Raw genomic sequence first — 12,696 nt, forward strand, 5'->3', positions numbered from 1 at the left:
GATGAAGAAGATCCATCCATGGATGCTGACATTGAGAGGGCAACGGTTCACACCGCTCTTCACAAGAAGGGTCCGAATCGTCAATTCTCGATGATCCAAACTCCATCCAATTATGAAGGTAGAAGCTTCAAAACCCTAATCGATTGTGCCAGCACACATTCCTTCATTTCACCCATCTGTGCAAAAAGACTAGGGATAGCCACAATAGATGCACCTACTTTACTTGTGGAATTGGCAAATGGTCTTGAGGTCTCTTGTACCAGGCAAACTGCTAAGGTGAAATTCCTACTAGGTGGGAAGCTGAATTTGGTGAGATTTAGGGTAATGAACCAAAGTTTCCACGAATGTTTGATCGGAATGGATTAGCTAATACCCAATGATGCCCACATCCAGTGTGGAAAGGGCCAAGTCTCCTTTCGCAATTCTAAAGGGGAACTAGTTACAACTCAAGGAGACGCTGGTAAGCCAAAAAATCAGCTGTTGGTAAAAGCAACACGGATAATAAAAGGAGTTAGAAAGGGTCTACATGTCTATCTGATTAAACTGAATAAGCTAGATGAGAATCAGGAATCTAGGGAGAACCCTCATGGTTAAAGGAATACACAGATGTATTTTCTGAGGAGCTGACAAAACTTCCTCCTCAAAGGGAAGTCGACCACGAAATCAAGCTTGCGCCAAGAGATGCACTAGTCGCAAAGAGACCGTATCATATGTCCATCCTGGAAGCGATTGAACTCAAAGAGCAACTCAAGTAAGTGTTAGACCAAGGCTACATCCGTCCTAGCAGTTCGCCATGGGGAGCTCTAGTGCTGTTCCAAAGGAAGAAAGATGGAACGCTTCGGCTATGCATTGACTACAAAGGGTTGAATCAATCAACCATTAAAAAAAAATACCCCATTCCAAGAATAGATGAACTACTTGACTATCTTCAAGGTACAAAGATCTTCTCTAAGATAGATCTCAGATTTGGAAATTATCAGATAAGGATCAAGGAAGAAGATATCCCGAAGACTGCATTCAGTACAAGGTATGGAAACTTTGAATTCCTAGTGATGTCATTCGGGCTGACAAATGCTCCTACTACCTTCAACAGGTTAATGCAAGATATATTTAGGGCCTATCTTGATGACTTCGTACTCGTCTTCTTTGATGATACCATAGTCTACTCCAAACAACAAAAAGATCATGAACCCCAGCTTCGCATTGTTCTTAAAACAATGAATGCACACAAGCTTTATGCCAAGAAGAAGAAGTGTGCATTTTTCAAGCGACAGATTGAATATCTGGGATTCATTGTATCAATGAAAGGAATTTCAGTAGATCCAGCCAAGGTCAGAGACGTTCTAGAATGGCCAACACCAACCTCTGTCAAAGAAATACGTAGCTCTCTTGGATTGATAGGATGGTACAAGATCTTCGTCAAAGATTATGCTTTGATTGCATCGCCTCCGACTAATCTACTAAAGAAGCTAGTAGCAATTGTATGGTCACCTTCCGAACAGACCAACTTTGACAAGCTAAAGCAAAGCTTAGTATCAGCACCCATCCTGAAAGATCCTGATCTTAATAAGGAGTTTGAAGTGGTAACTGATGCTAGTGCACTTGACCTACGATGTGTGCTTATGCAAGAAGGTCATCCTATAGCATATTCTTCAAGGAAATTGAAGAGCCACGAAAGGAATTATGCTACCCATGATCTAGAGCTGTTGGATGTAATCCATGCTCTCAAAATTTGGAGACATTACTTGCTGGGTAACAAATTTGCCGTAGTGACAGATCACAAGAGCCTTAAATGGATCTTTACCCAGAATGAGCTTAACATGAGGCAAAGTCATTGGATCGAAGTGTTGGAAGAATATGATTTTGAAATCAAATATAGGCCTAGAAAAGAGAATGTAGTTGCCAATCGCAAGGCATTTTTGAATTCTCTGATTTTGCAAGATCCATCAATAGCAAGATCTCTAGCCATAAAGGTATCAATGCCAAACAACCCAATTCTTGAGCTAGCTAGAGAAGAGACATGCCATGACCCAATCTACCAAAAATTGCTAAGGGAGATCCCCATCAAAGATCGAGATCCGAAGCTAAAGATGAAGTATCAAGAATTCTCTGTCAGTAGTGGAATTGTCTACTTTAGGACAAGATTATGTATCCCTACTAACCAATCTCTCAAGAAGAAGATACTTTGGGAAGCCCATGACTCCCCTTTCTCAGGATATCCTGGCTATGCCAAGACCCTTAATGTAGTCAAGAAAAACTATTGGGATAGACTCAAAGGTGACATTCTCAAACATGTCACGGAATGTTTGTCTTGTCAATGCATTAAGGCCGAACATGTCAAAATTCTTGGGAAATTGCAACCACTTGACATTCCCCAAATGAAATGGGAATTCATTAGTATGAACTTTTTTGTTGGCCTTCCCCAAGTTCAGGATGATACAACTATATTATGGTTGTAGTAGATATGCTCACCAAGGTTGCACATCTCATCCCTGTCAAGACAAACTATAAAGCCTCAAGACATTGCTAGATTATTCCTTTCTCTTCTCTCTCCACGCTCCTTCTCTTCTCACGGCCGAGTTGGATCGTGCTCACGAGGGGAGACGGCCGGTTTGGAGGTCCAAGGAGGGTCCTGCACAATGAAATAGTCAATGGGGGGTGACTAAGGTCGGAGGCCCAAGATGTCTAGGGCAGTGTTGATGGGGGAGGTGACGTAAGGACGGGCCGTAGCCTCCATCGGCGGCTAGCTAACACTGGGGGGGGGGGGGGGGATGGGCCAAGCTGTAGCACGTGAAGGTGACGTGTTTAGGAGCTCGAAAGTGGCAACCAGGGAGGGGGGCCATTTATCAAGAGGTCCCAATGAGGCCGAGCCATGGCACGCTGACAGGAGCTGACATTGCAGCATGTGGGGGGGAAGATTGCACAGCTTTTAGTAACTAGGGGAGGGTGCTAACGTCAAAGGCCCAGGCCCGTTCAACAGCACGCTTGGGAATGATGGGCCAGAAGGCTCAGAGGAGATGAAAGAGTTGGCAGACTAACACGCTCATGATGTAACGATGTAGCTTCCTTATTTTTACCAGGGGAGGTGAGAAGCAGGGGAGGGGAGGAGGTAGGTTGCACGGCCACCCCTCCACCTGGAGGTTGCATGCCTCCCCCCCATCATCCACCACTCCCACTCTCTCTCCCCCTCTCCCGACTGCTATCGGCGGGGAGAGAGGGGGGAGTAAAAAAATTTCCTTTTCTTTTAAAAATTTTTAGGGGAGGGTTCCTATGGCCCATTACATTCTCTCCCCCTTAGAGGAATCGAGATGTCCTCATCTCGAGAGGACCTCGGATATTGTGGTTTGAGAGTATCTTCATCCATCCAGGTGGCATGCTCTTTGGGATAATCTTTCCACATGACGAGGTATTATCTCAAGGTCCTTGACCTCAAATGCCTCTCCTTGACATCTAGGACTTTATCAGGCTATAGCTCAAGGACTCCTTGGCTAGGCATTACAACTTGCTGATCATCAAGTACATGATTTGGATTAGGTAGATACGTTTTCAATAGGCTAACGTGGAATACATTATGAACCTTTAGGGGTGCGGGTAGCTGTAGTCTGTAAGCATTAGATCCTAGGCACTTAGTGATCTTATAAGGTCCACAATACCTTGGACTCACCTTCTTGTACTCTCCCAAGGATAGTGAACTCTTTTTGGGGTGTACGCGGATGAAGACCATATCACCTTCAGCGAAGGATTTGTCTTGCCTTTTCAAGTCCATGTAAGCCTTCTGTCTATCCTTGGCAGCTTGGATGTCTTGTCTTATTGACTTGATTTGGTCATCCATATCTTCCAGCATCTGCTTCAAAGCTTCTACCCTCAAGGTTGGATCCAAGAAGCTCAAAGGGGTACAACAATCGTGCCCATACAATGCTTGGAAAGGGGTCATCTGAATAATTTGTTGGTAAGAAGCATTATAGGAAAACTAGTAGCAAATATTGAATCCACTTTTTGGATTCACGATAGCAGTATGCCCTAAGAATATCTTCAATGACTTGGTTGACTCGTTCCATTTGACCATTAGTTTGGGAATGATAAGCTGTACTGAAACAGAGTTGAATCCCAATGGACTCGAAGATAGCCCTCCAGAAGTGTGATGTGAAGAGAGAGTCACGATCACTAATGATTCTTCTGGGTAACCCATGCAGTTTGAATATTTCTTTGAAAATGTTGTATTCTGAAAGGGATATGCCCATATAAATACAAATAAGACTTCTTTTTATCAATGTTTGATTGTGCATTAGAATTGATAAAAAGTTAAGTGGTTAGATTGCCTAGCTGATAGCAGAATTGAAGACGTAATATAAATCAATAACGTTTATCCTATAATGACATTAAGAAACCTTTATCCAGGCACAACCCCAGGTACAAGTTCCCAATTCACATCCTACATCAAGTACTGTTGTAATCGAGGAGAAGAAGTTTCTTCTCAAGCAGATCAAGCCACCCGAGTTTGACGGGAGAGGCAGGTCCATCCAAGATGATGCTGAAATTTGAATTGAATCCATGGAGGATTACTTCAAAGCAGCTGGTACTATACTCACCAATCCGGCTATGCTCGCCAAGCTAAAGCTCACCGGCAAAGCCAGGCTTTGGTGGAAGAAATGGTGCAGGGATCAAGGGATCGCGGAGGGATCCGTTACTTGGGAGAAGCTGAAGAAAGCCATGTAGGGAAGATACTTACCACCTGCATATCGCACGCAGAAAATGAATGAGTTCTATGAGCTAAAATAGCTGGGACTCATTCTTGATGCATATTATTCTAAATTCATCTCACTTTTAAAGTATGCACCGCAAATGGACATGACACAGCAGGTGTCCAAATTTTGTGTTGGCTTAAATCCATCAGTAAATACCCATCTCAAATCTATGCATCCATCAGATCTTCAAGACCTTGCTGTGCTAATCCTAGGAAGGATTCTTTGAAAGATCCCCCGACGGAGGGGGGAGCAATGTGAGCAAGAGTAGAGCAAAAATGAAAAGTTATGCTATCTAGCTAGTAGATTGTTATAATTAAGTAAGTTTCTATGGAAGAATACTTCAGAGTAAAACAATAGAAATGGTCAAGTCTCTAAGCAAGTGTACCCATTTTGGGCACATATATTTTTCTTTCAAACTGAGTTCTGATTAGAAATAAGTTGATTGTTAGGCATTAATGTTGGCATGGTGTGTTGACAGGTCACCACCATGGCAGGACATGACAAAGGGCTCAAACTCCCGTTCTCTGAAGAGGAAATGACCAAATTCAGCATCAGCATCGAGACGCGAGGATTCAATCAGTTCACTTTCAAGCACACACTAAATCTGGCCGAGGCCATCCTGGAGGAACCCGCGATCAAAGACTCGGTGGACAGATGCTACCTCCACAAGTACGTGGAAAAGGTGGGGCAGGCTGTGGATTACAGCATGTGTGTAAGCGCTGTTTCGCGTGGGTTGACTTACCTAGCCAATAGCCAATCATAGAAGCTTGGATTGTATTCGAGTTGGGCATGACAATCAAGAGTAGATGGTTGGATGGAGACTTGGGAAATGTAGGTCAAAACGTTGTGGAAGAGATCTCCAGTATTGAGGCGACTGGCAACATGTAATTCCTCTTCGATGAGAAATTGGTCAATGTAGGGGTGGGCGAGCACATGGTCATCCAAATGCTGATTATGGGTGATGGCGAAGACCTAAACGAGATAGGTGCCACATAAGTGGGGTCATATTCGATAGTTTTAACTGCCCTGCGTTGCTCAGCATTGGTCATTATTCGACAACCTTTTTTCTCCCATTGGATCCTTAGCGTAAACCACTGCTGCAAGAATGTGGAAGGTGAGCTTGCCATCTGCGTGAGCTCTTGCAACTCCTATTCAGGAGCAGAACGAGGAGGCTTACGATACGAAGTGATAAGTCTTCTGAGGTTAGCTTGATCCTTCGAGATTTCATCATTTGCTATCAGTTCGGCATAATTTTGGGTACTTTAGTGGTCATAAGTTTGTATTCCTCCCAAGTGCATGGTAATGCACGAACATCCGAAGCAAGTGTTTCGTCAAGAAGGCCTAGGTCTAGCCTCTCGTAGCTTCTAGCAAATGTAATGAAAGTTTCGTCTAATATTTTAATGCAGGTTATTAAGTCATCCCCAGAAGTTGCGGCAAGGTCCTTAGCCAAGGAGAGGAAAGGTCGTATCGCGTATGAAGGTTTAAGACCCGCTGGTAGGGATGGTGAAACTGGACTGGATAGTTGTGACTCCCTCATCGGTGTCACGGGTTGGGCCTTGCACTCTGAAGCACTTTGAGGTGCTGCAGGAAGGTCCGTAGGCATGGGGGTTGTGCTAGGTTCTGAGTGGGCAGTCATAGTGGTTTTTAAGTTCTCTGGATTAGGTAGGTTTATGGTCTGTGGCATTTGCTTTGGTCGATAGATGAGCTGAGGCTTGCTAGCCACAACTGGCCATGGCCTGCTAACTATGTTGTCGGCGCCACTTGTGTAAGCCTCTCTCATTAGGGTGAGGTTGCTTGTAGATGAGCTTCTTAGCTGGCCATTTTAAGGCACCCAAATCCAGGGATTGCACTCGTAGTATCCTTGTGCCCGCAAGAGATCTTTGGGAATCCAGCGCGGCGCGATTGTGTGTCTACGGTGATAGCGCCTAGACTGCCTTTTAGGTCGGGACGATTGATAATTTTAACGTTTAGGATCATACTTGGGTGGTCTACCCGGATGTGGTCTTTGCCGTTTTGGCACCCATAGATACTTGGACTCTTTGGCCTTGTGAGCGCTCTTGGTGGGTTTGGGCCTATGGTCGGGAGCCCGGTATGAGGCCGTAGTTTCCGTCTGTTCTGACTCGGTCTGAAGCATGGTCGTAGGGGTTTCTACTGGTGGCTTCGTAAAGGTGGGGGAATTAAGACATCCCTTTTTGAAGGTCGTTACTATGCGCACATCGCCGATAGCAAGATGTATGCGGTTTAGGTTGTAATTCACATTGCAGTTGGTTTGCTTCTTGAAAGTGCGACCCAATATTGACACATTGCCAGCTCCTTTAGTGTCAGGTAACACATGGAAGAAGATTGGTAAACTTTCAGACTCGATGGAAATGACCACCTTGCACTTCCCTAGGAGTGGATAAGCGATACCCCCAAATGGGGTGAGTTTAGCATTTGTAGGCTGTAGTTTCGATTGACCAATGCATGTCCAATGGTCATGCGTCAAGATGTTGTAGTCGGTACCTTCATCAATCAAGGCTTCGAAAGAGTACACCGCTCCTGTTGCGACTATGATCCGCAGGTACGCCGGTGCCACTGCTTCTTCGTCTTGATCTGTAAGGTCAATTACAGTAGCCATGCAGACGTTCAGTGGGGGTTCTAGCATGGGTGGCTCATGTAATGGATCTGAAGGAGGATAGTACTTCTTAATGCGGCTGCCATTAAAAAAGCCTATTCCTTCACCGTCAAGTGTCTCCAACTCGACATTCCCGGTCCTACCGATCATGCGTACTCTGAAAGGCTCTAGCCCCCAAAACTTCATCTTCTGTTTATGTCCTTTTACCAAGTACAGTAGAACAAGGTCCCCTTGTTTGAATTCTCGCTGCTTGACATGCTTGTCAAACCACATTTTTCGTCGAGCTTTTTCACAAATCAGAGAGTGAGTGGCGAGGAGTCGGGTCTCCCTTAAGCACTCGAGTTCCACCAAGCGGTTAGTCCAAGCCTCTCTTCCCTCCCAATGCTCCTGGACTGCTAGCCTCAAACTAGGGATGAATAATTCTAAGGGCAAAATGGCTTCAGTTCCGTACGTCAGCCTAAAGGGTGTCTGTCCTATAGCTGTTTTATAAGCTGTGCGATAAGCCCACAAGGCTAGCTTATTGTCCCAGTCACTTCTCGAAGTAGACACGACTTTTGTAAGCATGTTGACTAGGATTTTATTTGTGGATTCGGCTTGGCCATTAGCGTGAGGGTAATAGGGAGAGGACTTCCGATGAATTATTAGGAAGATAGAGAGCAAGTGGGCAATCACTTCATTAATGAAATGTGTGCCTTGGTCGCTTACAAGTTCAATTGGACAGCCAAACCGTGAAATGAATCGCTCCCACAAGAACTTTGCGGTGGTCCTAGCATCGTTCTTCCTCGTGGCTCGTGCCTCTGCCCATTTTGTTAGATAGTCGGTCGCCATTATGATGTATCAAGCTTGGGAATATTATGCTGCAGGACTGACAGGTCCAATGAAATCGATGCCCCATTTTTCGAAGGGTTGTCGGGCTATGACAGGGGTCAAATCCATCTTGTCCTTTCACACAGGCACTTTGGTCCTTTAGCACTCATCGCAGTGCTTTGCAAATCTAGCTGCATCGCGGAATAGGGTGGGCCACCATAGCCGGGATTGTAGCACCTTTCGGGCTGTTGTGTCCCCGCTAAAGTGTCCTCCAGCAATTCCCCCATGTGCTTTGTTCAATGCATCGTGCATCTCGTGCTCACACATGCATCTACGCAGTAAACCGTCTTGTCCCAACTTCTAGAGTTGGCCAGTATCCGTTGGTATGGCTGAATTTTCAAGATAAGCCTCTTCAGCCTGGCCTTCTCAATGGGTCGCTCTGGTAGTCCATTTTCTAGCACTTGCACTATGTCATCGGCCCAATACGGCGTCAGGTCTGCTTTAAATAATTCTCGCTCACTAGACAAGTTAAAAAGATGGGCGTCCGGAAAATCGTCAGGCACCCCTTGCCCAGTGGCTTCTCCTGTGGGTATGCAGGACATGTGGTCAGCCATGTAGTGCTGCTTTCCTTTGCGTACAACCACAAAGAAGTCAAACTCCAGTAAAAGGAGTAACCATCTAGCTATGCGCCCCGTAGCGCAAGGCTTGTTCACAAGATACAGTAGGGCTTGATGGTCAACAAAGAAGACAAAGGGAGTGGCCAACAGGTAATGCCTAAATTTCTTTACCACAAATACCATGCCCAACCCCTCCCTCTCCGTCATGGAATAGTTCATCTCAGTCTCTGTGAGCTGCCTACTGGCAAAACTCACTGGGTAATCCAAGTTATGCTCACTAGGCTGGCATAGCACGGCTCCAATAGCAAACTTAGAGGCGTCTATGTGCACATGGAATGTTACGTTCTAGTCTGGGGCTCGCAAGATTGGTGCAGTCATAAGAGCCTTTTTCAACTCCTCATATGCACGCTGGCATTCCTCCGTCCACTCAAACACTATCAATAGCTTGTACAATGGTCTAGCTATTAGTGCATAATTTAGCACAAATCGTCGATAATATCCAGTGTGTTCCAAGAAGCACTGAACTCCTTTGTAGTTATCAGGTGGTGGTAAGTCAACAATGACTCTGACTTTGGAAAAGTTAGTAGTAATGCCGTTCCTTGACACTACGTGCCCTAAGGTGCGTCCGTGTTTTACCCAGAATTGGCCCTTTAAGGGGTTCAACGAGAGGTGGTACAGCCTACACCTTTCAAAGACAGCTCTCAATTTCTCCAAGTGTTCGACCCAACTAGAGTGTAAACATAGGTCGTCTACGAACACTTTAGTTTGTGCCTAAGCATGTCCTTAAAAATAGTGCACATTAGGCGTTGGAAAGTTGCAGGTGCGTTCATTAGCCCAAAAGGCATGACAATGTAGGCAAACACACCCCATTCCGTGGCAAAGGCAATCTTGTGCCTGTCGTCGGGGTGCACTTGCACTTGATTATAACCCGAGAAACCATCCAAAAAACTGTAGGCTTCCTTCCCTGCTACCCTCTCAAGCATATGCTCAGTGTAAGGTAAAGGATAGTTATCCCTTTTCGTAGTGGCATTCACCTTTTTGTAGTTTACGCACACTCGGATTTTTCCATTTTTCTTCATGACAATCACGATAGGTGATACCCAGTCCGTGTGCTCGATCTCATATATGAAACCTGCCCTCATGAGTTTATCAATCTCCTCCTTCACTGCATGGGCATGCTTGGGATTCATGGGGTAAGGTAGTTGTTTCGTTGGCACTGCATCTGGAACCATTGGAATGTTATGAGTCACGACCCTAGGGTTAACTCCCTTAAGTTCGTCTAATGTCCAGGAAAATACGTCAATGTACTCTTGTAGGAGCGCAACGAGTTTGGTCTCTTCCTCCTCCCCTAAGTCCTCTGCAACGAACACGGTCTTGGTTTTTCACCTTTCCCAGCCAAGTTAACCTCCTTGAATTTGGCGGGTTCCTCGATCGGTTCACTAGTCTGACCTTGTCTTTTTGCACCTAACAAGACCACCACTCTGTCACCCTTTGTGAATTTTGTAAACCGTTTGGGCAGATCCTGTGGTTTCCTCTACCTTTCCGCTTCTGAGTCCCTTGCTTGCTTCCTGGCCTCCTCTTTTAGCCTCCTATGCCTCAGGTGGACTGGCAAGTCTCCCTTGGTGTGTTTGACCTTAGAGGGTTGTGGTATCTCGGGATCACTCTCAGTGCTAACTTCTGACTCTGAGTTGAACTCGCATCCCTCACTTGAGGAAGGTGTTTCCCCGGGGGGTCGTAGTTCCGAAGGTGAATCTGTCTTGAGCACTGGGATTACCCATGGTTGTGTACTCTGGCTTGCTCGTAATCCACGGCTCCTATTCGTTCTAGCCAGGATCTGTCACACTCCATTACCATGACTCCTTTTTTGTTTCGACTGATCCCTTCTTTACTAGGCCTCAAGTCTGCCCTGATTTGTTCTATCGCTTTTCCCTCCGTGTCGTACTCTATTGTGTCTACCTCTTCTTCACTCTCTTCTCCCGTATAGTGACAGTCCTCATACTCCTCATCATCCGGGTCCTGTCCTTCTGACTGCTCATCATCCCCTAAGCTTCCCTCTTCAATCTCATTGTCATCGGTAACTAAAGCCCAGTTATATAACAAGTTCAGGTTGTGGACCTTGGTCCATTTCCATTCTGGTTTAGCTAAAAGGTCACGTAGAGGTTTTAAGTTAGCAGACAAATTACCATCCAATTTATCGGTCAGATACTCTACGATTTCCTGAAGCTCTAATTTGCTGTTGGGGATGCGGGATGAGGCCGGTTTGCCTGGGTTGAGTGAGCTTCCTGCCATCATGCAAAGCGGCACAACTGGCTCCTCAGTTGGCATGGTTGCGGCTTTAGCAACCTGCTGATGTGGCCCTTCCTCATCCGAGAATGGTAGGTCAATGGTTGCCAAAACATGCATCCAATCCCTCTCATCCTTAGGGCAAGGAATATATCTAGCGAGCGATCCATAAGGCTTGGTCGTTTGAGTATCGCCTTTTAGCATAGCCGCCATGGCAGCAAGGTCAATAGGTGTCGTCGTCCAAGTGTCCATCTCTACCCTCACTGCACTAGTTCTATTCCCTAGGAAAATCAATCCATTGCCCCAGTCCTCTATGACTCGTGCATTCCTCATCCAAGGTCGGCCTAATAGTATGTCGTAATCCACTCCCTTCATGACAATGAAGTTTACCGAAAATTGCACACCGGCAATCTTTATCGGCCAATTCTTTAAGACCCCAAATGGTCTTATCCTCATTCCGTTTGCTAGCGTGACATTGAATCTAGTAGTCTCTACAGGAGGGTTTTCCCATGCCTCTAGGACCGCATGGTTTAGCACATTAACACTGGCACCTGTGTCTACAATTCCTTTTCGAGTCATGTCTCCTAAGGCTAGGACGGGTAAAACTGTGTGCATTTCAATGCCTTCCCAAAAAGCATTGATATGCAAAGACTTAGGATCTCAGTGTAGAGTTAGACTTGGGATCCGTGTAACTGTATCATGATCTTGCAGATCAGTATCCGCAAGTTCTGCATGTCCCTCGATCGAGTCTTTTAACTTCTGCCACAAGGAGTGGTTTTGCCTAAGCAGATCCTCCAAGCTTAGAGTTATTGGAGTGGACAGCAAGGTTGTGAGGAGGCTACTAGACCCTTGTCTTCCTCTAAGGCTAGCAGTTCTAGGCCATGCATTCAGTCTGCCCTGGTAAGTTTCCCCCCGGCCTTGCCGCTGAGTTGCTCCTAGTGGTGCATGTATGCTCCCAGCCTGTGGTTCTAAGGATGAGACTGGTGTGCTAACACTGGAGAAGTCGTCCATAGGGTCTTCCAATATGGGTTCAGCATCCTCGAGGTGCTTTTGGGCGTCCTTGACCCACTCCTTGACCTTGGCTATAGCTTCGAGTTGCCGTTTGGGGTGGGGATATTCCCCTACCTTGGCACTCCCTAGCTCTGTTGTCTTAGGAGCCGAGGTCTTTGCCTCTACATCTGTGACCTTCTTTCCCGTTACCAGCGTAGTCGTTTTCTCGATTTTAAGGGTTATCATTGCCTTGACTCTCTTTTTCCATCTCCTCTGGCTTTTCTTCCCTATTGAGGTTGCATCGAGGTTACTTGGCCCTAGCAAGGATATGCCTGCTTGTTTCATTTGAGCTCGCGTCATAGCATGTAGCGGGATGGGCGTATCCTCACTACCAAAAGTTTCCACTCTAAAGAGCCCGAAAGGCACCGATGGCATGTTGGGCAGTGCTCATTGATGGCTTCCGCCTAGGACAGTCGGGAAACAGATGTGTGATTCCATACTCTATGCATCGGAGATCCGCTTTGTCTTTGTTAGCTTGTTCTCACTTTGGGCAGTGCGATGAAATGTGGCCTGGGTGGCCGCAAGTCCAGCATGTGACTGGATCCTGGCTAGGCCCTCCAAAACCTTTGCCTCATCCTCT

The sequence above is a fragment of the Lygodium microphyllum genome, chromosome 7, assembly GCF_053477565.2.
Source record: "Lygodium microphyllum isolate KBCC chromosome 7, Lygodium_microphyllum_v1.1.10, whole genome shotgun sequence".
NCBI lineage: Eukaryota > Viridiplantae > Streptophyta > Polypodiopsida > Schizaeales > Lygodiaceae > Lygodium > Lygodium microphyllum.